This window comes from Eubalaena glacialis, chromosome 2 (genome assembly GCF_028564815.1).
Source record: "Eubalaena glacialis isolate mEubGla1 chromosome 2, mEubGla1.1.hap2.+ XY, whole genome shotgun sequence".
In the NCBI taxonomy this organism is placed as follows: domain Eukaryota; kingdom Metazoa; phylum Chordata; class Mammalia; order Artiodactyla; family Balaenidae; genus Eubalaena; species Eubalaena glacialis.
In genome coordinates this window covers 30420009-30428129 of record NC_083717.1, presented here as the reverse complement: position 1 = coordinate 30428129, position 8121 = coordinate 30420009, and the positions used below count along the sequence as shown (strand labels likewise).

Sequence of the window (8121 nt, the reverse complement as noted above, 5' to 3'; positions counted from 1 at the left end):
AGAAAAACCCCACCAACCTAGAATTATGTACCCTTTGAAATTACCATTCAAAAGTGAAGGAGAAATAAAAGCTCTCTCAGACAGACAAAAATTGAGGGATTTTGTTGCCAGTAGACCTGCCCTGCAAAACATGTTTAAAGGAAGTTCTTTAGAGAGAAAGAAAATGAAAAAGGTCGTTAACTCAGATCTACATCAAGAAAGGAGGAGGCTCTCTCGCCTCCTCACTTCCAAGATGACCAAGGAAAGAAGGAACAATGGTCGTGCCAAAAAGGGCTGTGGCCACGTGCAGCCTATTCCCTGCACCAGCTGTGCCCGATGCATGCCCAAGGACAAGGCCATTAAGAAGTTCGACATCTGGAACATAGTAGAGGGCGAAGCCATCAGGGACATTTCCAAAGCGAGTGTTTTCCATGCCTGTGTGCTTCCCAAGCTGTATGTGAAACTACATTACTGTGTGAGTTGTGCCATTCACAGCAAGATAGGAATAGTTCTCCTTCTTGGAAAGCCTGGAAGGACCAAACACCTTCACCCTGATTTAGACCTGCGGGGGCTGCCCCACAACCTCCACCAAAGCCCCTGTAAGGAGTTAGGTCCTTAGAGACTGAAGAAATACTGTTCTCTGAAAAGACAATAACCTGGAAATTAGACTTAAAAAAAAAAAAACCTAGAAAAATGGTACTGATGAACCTATTTGCAGGGCAGGAAAAGAGATGCAGACATAGAGAACGGACTTGTGGACACAGTGGGGGAAGGGGAGGGTGGGACCAACAGAGACAGTAGCATTGACATATATACACTATCACGTGTAAAACAGATAGCTAGTGGGAAGCTGCTGTATAGCACAGGGAGATCAGCTCAGTGCTCTGTGATGACCTAGAGGGGTGGGATGGAGTTGGGGTGGGAGGGAAGCTCAAGAGGGAGGGGATACATGTATACATATAGCTGATTCACTTTATTCTACAGCAGAAACTAACACATCATTGTAAAGCAATTATACTCCAATAAAAAAAAAAAAAGAAAGAGCATCAGAGAAGGAATAAAAGAAAGTAAAATTAAAAGTTTTACTTTTCTTCTTCTCAAGTGATCAAACAGAAAACAGTTCATTCAAAATATTAACAGTAACGTATATTTGAGTATGTATGCTTAGGTGTAGATTATATATATACATATAGATATATAGATATGCTTATGTATGCTTATATATAAGTGAAATGAATGAAAGCAATGATGAAGGGATAGGAGAGAGGAATTAGGATTATTTTGTTATTATAAGGTACTCACATTACCTGTAAAGTGGTATAGTGTTATTTGAAACTAGAGTTGGATTAGTTATAAATGTATATTGTAAACTTTATGGCAACCACAATAAAAAGTTAAAAGGCAATTGGCAAACTATGTAGACTCAAATCTGAACCAAAGTTTTTACCATGAAAATAGGATATGCTACAGAATCACACACAAAGATGAATGTGATTTTATAAAAGTAGCAATAATAAAAATATTTCAATTCAAATTATAATTTAAAACCCTGTCATCCAGGCTAAATTTTTAATGCTTTGATAAAAGGGTTAATATTAAAAGAACCTAGGGACTTCCCTGGCAGTCCAGTGGTTAAGACTCCATGCTTCCACTGCAGGGGACCCTGGGTTCGATCCCTGGTCAGGGAACTAGATCCCACATGCATGCCACAACTAAGAGTCACATGCCACAACTAAGGAGCCCACCTGCCACAACTAAGACCAAAAAATAAAAATAAAATTAAAAAGTTAGAAAAAAATAAGATAGCAATGTCTAAAGTAAAAAAAAAAAAAAAAAAAAATTGCTAAAAATGAAAATAAATAAAAGAACCTAAGAATTGTAACTCTCACACCTGATGAGTTCTTCTCTTTCCCTGGCATTATCAACCTAAACTTGCCAGAGCAGAATCTAAGCATTCTAGACTTCTCAAAGGAAGTGAAAAAGGCAATAACCAAGGTGAGCCCAACTGTGAATTCTATGGTCCTAAGCAGTAGATGATCAAAGGGAAAGTTTTTCTTTTTCACTTTGGGTGACTCATTTGAATACAATATTTTGGGTTTCTTTTCCTTTGTTTGTTTTAGGGTTTTTCACATATCTAAAATCCTTTGTTTAATGAATGTGTATCTTCTATTTAAAAAATTTAATTTGTTATGTGACTTCCCTGGTGGTCCAGTGGTTAAGACTCTGCGCTTCTACTGCACGGGGCACAGGTTCGATCCCTGGTCAGGGAACTAAGATCCCGCGTGCTGTGTGGCCAAAACAGAAAAAAAATTAAAAATTTAATTTCTTATTCTGATGGCAGAATAGAAATTTTAATGCAAGGCAGAGAGATTTTTTTGTGTGTGTGATAGTATAGGTAAATTCTTTTTAAAAATGTGTTTCTAACTGAGGAATACATTTGAAATGATATCAAGAATAGCCCAGACTTCAGATTCTGTCAGTAGGTAATCCTGGATGCAAGTGTGAGTTCAGTCTTGCCAGCTCTGAGCGTAGGAAAGATATTTTATTTTTCTCGATCTCAGTTTCCTCATGAGTAAAATGTGAGTAATGAAGTTATCAGTTGTTAAGGATGAAATGAGCTAGTGTGGTAAAGGGCATTTCAATCCCTACAACATAGAGCTCAGAATATTTTAGTTTTTTGAATAAAGGTCTTTATTGTATAAGGGATTTAACAATCGAAGTTACATTTATAGATGAGATAAACTTTGTAACTGTAACTCCTCACTATCACATAGAAAGTTTCTTACTTTTATAATCTGTGTGAGTTCAACATCATTATAATTTTCAATGTAAAATATTGAACTGACTTTTAAAAACTGAGTTTGAGGGAAAACCTACATGAAATGCCATGAGCACTTTCTTCTAATTGGACTCCAGCTTATTCTATTGGATTACCATTTTCCTAAAGAACACACTTAAGTCTGGCTTAACTCTTATTTTTTAAAATTATTTATTTATTTGGTTGTGGCAGGCGGGCTCCTTAGTTGAGGCAGGCGGGCTCCTTAGTTGCAGCTTGCCGGCTCCTTAGTTGCGGCATGCATGCGGGATCTAGTTCCCTGACCAGGGATTGAACCCAGTCCCCCTGAATTGGGAGCTCAGAGTCTTAACCACTGTGCCACCAGGGAAGTCCCTTAACTCTTATTTTTATTTTTCAAAAATCCCACTCAGGGAATCTGAAGACTAATGCTACTAGGTTGAACAATATAAAAGTGTCAATATTCAATTCCTTTGACCTAGAAACATATTTTATTTTCACAATTTTTTTTAATAACTGCAAAATGAATACAGGATCAAGAAAATAAAAATATGAAAAAGTAAACCACATATAATTTTACTTGCCAGAGATTAATATATTTAGCAATTTATCATATTTCCTTCTTGCCTTTTTTCAATTAATATATATTTTTATATGGTTGTGATCATTTTCTCCAATGAATATCATAATTTTTCACTTAATATGGAAAAATAATCTTTATCAACAACTTCTTTAATGATTACACAAATCATATCTATGAATAAATCTCAGTTTATTTACCTATGCTGCTATTGTGTGTGTGTGTGCATGTGCACGTGCACGCATGAGAACTTGCTGATATAATACGTCATTTACGTGAAGGATTCCAAAATGTGTTTAACACATAACAACTAAGCACCTCTCTAACAGAAACTCTTGGTTAAATGTTAACTAGAAATAAATACATATGCATTTAAAACAGATGGCAACTGTTTATTTCAGTTAAAGGCTTACCTAGAATGGAGGCATACACTAAGACAGTTTTATAATTAGCATTCAGTACATTAGCAACTATGTAAGAAACTCTGTACTTATCCCTTGATGTTCTAATCTGTAGATTCACTTAGTTTCTCTTTCAGCAACTTTCCTTTAAAAAAATACGATTACTAATAAAAAACCAAAAATGTGCTGAGTTTCACTTTTTCTTTGACTTTCTTTGCCCATATTCTGGAGGAGTTTTCAAAATGGCAATAAGAAAAGAGAAATGAGTACAAATAAGAAATGACAATTCACTCTTGAATGGCATGTGTGTGAAAGTTAACCCAGGCCTTCACCATGAAGAGGGAGGCAGAAAAAGCCTCGATTGCAAGAGGTGGCCTTTTGGACAGACTTGCGTCAGAAACAGAAAGAAATGCATTGGTTTCTGCGTGCAGCTGTCGAGGAAGCAGAACTTCCTGTGTTTGAAATTCTGTGTCTGCAGTTAAATAAAAAGAAAAAAAAAAAGGAAGTATGTAATGCTCTCTGCAGCTTTTCTCCAACTTTACCTAAATACTGCATATGAGCAAAAGAGACCATCAAACTGCAGATGTAGAGACAATGAACAAATGATTCAGGAAATATTTCCGGAATGTAATAATTTTTAAGAAAGTATAATTTGGTGCTACAGTTATTTACTTTTCATTTGACTGTTCATCTAGATTTTTAATTCCTACACATTTCCCCTGGGAGATCTAAAATGTCTCATACTTTTTCTTCTGCTTTTTAAGGGATTTATCGTTGGGCAATTCAGTGAGACAGTTTCCTACAGATACTAGAGAGAAGGTAAGAATAGAGAAGGACATTTTATATTTCATTGCTAATAGAAGACAATTTTCTCATGAACTATTTATTTATAATTGTTATCTCTAGTGTTCCTGTCCCCTAAGGCTTTAAAAAATTTCTCTCAACTCTATTGGTATTACAAACCCAAAACATGCATAAAGATAACATCATTTTAATTTTATGTCAATTAGTCACATCTGAAAGAAAGCTTCTCTAAATATCAAAAAATGGAGGATCCTTCAGAACAAGATACAATTAATTCCAAAGTCTATGATAAAAAATACTCTGACATTTTCTTTTATTATTAATTAATTGATTAATTTAAAAATTGAAGTATAATTAATTTACAATGTTGTGTTAGTTTCTGGTGTACAAAGTGATTCAGTTATACATAAATACATATATATTATTTTTCATATTATTTTTTGTTATAGTTCATTACAAGATATTGAATATAGTTCCCTGTACTATACAGTAGGGCCTCGTTGTTTATCTATTTTATACACAGAACCTTGCATCTGCCAATCACAAGCTCTTAATTTTTCCCTCCCCCCAGTCCTCACTTTCCCCTTTGGTAACCATAAGTTTGTTTTCTATGTCTGTGAGTCTGTTTCTGTTTTGTAAATAAGTTCATTTGAATCATATTTTATATTCCATAAAGTGATATCATATGATATTTGTCTTTGTCTGACATATCACTTCATATGATAATCTCTAGGTCCATCCATGTTGCTGCAAATGGCGTTATTTCATGCTTTTTTATGGCTGAGATGTGATATATATATCACATTTAGGTTGCTTCCATGTCTTGGCTATTGTAAATAGTACTGCTATGAACATTGGGGTGCATGTATGTTTTTGAATTAGGGTTTCCTATGGATAGATGCCCTAGGAGTGGGATTGCTGGATCATATGATAACTCTATTTTTAGTTTTTTGAGGAACCTCCATACTGTTCTCCATACAGTGGAATGGTGGAACCAATTTACATTCCCACCAACAGTGTGGGAGGGTTCCCTTTTCTACACACCCTCTCCAGCATTTATTATTTGTAGACCTTTTAATGATGGCCATTCTGACCAGTGTGATGTGATACCTCATTGTAGTTTTGATTTGCAGTTCTCTGATAATTAGCAAAGTTGAGCATCTTTTCACGTGCTTATTGGCCATCTGTATGTCTTCTTTGGAGAAATGTCTATTTAGGTCTTCTGCCCATTTTTTGCTTGAGTTGTTTGGGTTTTTTGTTATTGAATTGTATGAACTGTTTGTATATTTTGGAAATTAAACCCTTGTCGGTCTCATCTCTTGAGAATACTTTCTCCCAGTCCATAGGTTGTCTTTTTGTTTTGTTTATGGTTTCGTTTGCTGTGCAAAAGCTTTTAAGTTTGATTAGGCCCCCTTTGTTTATTTTTGCTATTATTTCTTTTGCCTTGGGAGACTGACCTAAGATAACATTGATAAGATTTATGTCAGAGAATGTTTTGCCTATATTCTCTTCTAGGAACTTTATGGTGTCATGTCTTTTTTTTTTTTAGTATTTTAAAGAAATTATTTGTTTATTTTTTTGGCTGTGTTGGGTCTTCGTTGCTGCACGTGGGCTTTCTCCAGTTGCGGCAAGAGGGGGCTACTCTTCGTTGTGGTATGTGGGCTTCTCATTGCGGTGGCTTCTCTGTTGCTGAGCACGGGCTCTAGGTGCGTGGGCGTCAATAGCTGTGGCTCTCGGGCTCTAGAGCACAGGCTCAGTAGTTGTGGTGCATGGGCTTAGTTGCTCCGTGGAATGTGGGATCTTCCCAGAGCACGGATCGAACCTGTGTCCCCTGCATTGGCAGGCAGATTCTTATCCATTGCACCACCAGGGAAGCCCTATGGTGTCATGTCTTATATTTAAGTCTTTAAGCCATTTTGAGTTTATTTTTGGGTATGGTGTGAGGGAGTGTTCTAACTTCATTGATTTACATGTGGCTGTCCAACTTTCCCAACACCACGTGCTGAAGAGACTGTCTTTTCTCCATTGTATATTCTTTCCTCCTTTGTTGAAGATTAATTGACCATAGGTGTGTGGATTTATTTCTGGGCTCTATATTCTGTTCCATTCATCCATGTGTCTGTTTTTGTGCCAATACCATGCTGTTTTGATTACTGTAGCTTTTTAGTAGTGTCTGATGACTGGGAGGGTTATGCCTCCAGCTTTGCTCTTTTTCCTCAGGATTGCTTTGGCAGTTCTGGTTTTTTTGTGGTTCCATATAGATTTTAGGATTATTTGTTCTAGTTCTGTGAAAACTGTCATGGGTAATTTGATAGGGATAGCATTAAATCTGTAGATTGCTTTGGGTAGTATAGCCATTTTAACAATGTTAATTCTTCCAATCTAAGAGCATGGGATATCTTTCCATTTCTTTGAATCATCTTCAATTTCCTTTACCAATGTTTTACAGTTTTCAGCATATAAGTCTTTCACCTCCTTGGTCAGGTTTATTCCTAAGTATTTTTTTTTTTTTTTTTGATGTGCTTTTAAAAGGGATTTTAAAAAAAAATTTCCCTTTCTGATATTTCATTGTTAGTGTAAAGAAATTTAACAGATTTCTGTATGTTAATCTTGTATCCTGCTACCTTGCTGAATTTGTTTATTAGTTCTAGTAGTTTTTGTGTGGAGTCTTTAGGGTTTTCTATATATAGTATCATGTCATCTGCATACAATGACAATTTTACCTCTTCCCTTCCAGTTTGGATACCTTTTATTTCTTTTACTTGTCTAATTGCTGTGTCAAGGACTTCCAATACTGTGTTGAATAGATCTGACATTTTATTAAATATGAATCTGTGTGGGAAGGGACATAACTACCGAATAACAACTATCATGAAGCTGAAGGAAGGGAATAAAAAAGAATATATTAAATACTATACACCGCAGTACTGGATTTTAAAGAAACTCAGAATAGTTCCCAAAGGTTCTCATTTGTTGGGTGGCAATGAGAGAAAAGAATTTATGTAAAATGTAGCATTGAAAAGCGCCTTCTGTTCACAGTTCCATGTGATCAGATTTGTTCATCTGCCATCACTGAGAGTGTAGACCTTAGTAATAATGGGTAATGCAGGTGTCTCTTATTTTAATGTAAACTCACTACAAGAAATTCTTAATAAGATGACGGTGTAGAATGTGACTAAATTTTGTCCTCCCTAAAAAGTGACAATGTTGAAAAGTTATCTCTGACAAGAGGTTGGAGGATGATTATAAAAATGCAGATGTGCATTTCCTGGTATTTTCTATGTTTAGATAAAGAAGAAGGAGAGAGGCCTCTACCTGGAGTTAACAGGTCTGGTGGTGTCTGTTTAGAGGCCAGGAATCATTGAACACTCTGCCAAAAACAATCAGAAGGGGGAAAATGAAAGTAAGGAAACCAGGGGTAAAGAGAATAAGGGCGCATGAAGAGAAAGAACACCTGATAAACAAACTTTCACAAGGGTCCTTAGAACAGTAGAGATGAAAGGACCTCTGGGAACAGGTGTGAGAGCAGTACTTTGGAGATCGTAGAACTTTGGTGCCAATGG

The 8121-nt window shown here is 36.0% G+C and overlaps 1 pseudogene; it reads left to right on the top strand.

Moving 5' to 3' along the window:
• Window positions 1-232: 232 nt before the first annotated feature.
• On the top strand, window positions 233-582 carry LOC133084883 (small ribosomal subunit protein eS26-like; annotated as a pseudogene).
• Window positions 583-8121: the final 7539 nt, after the last annotated feature.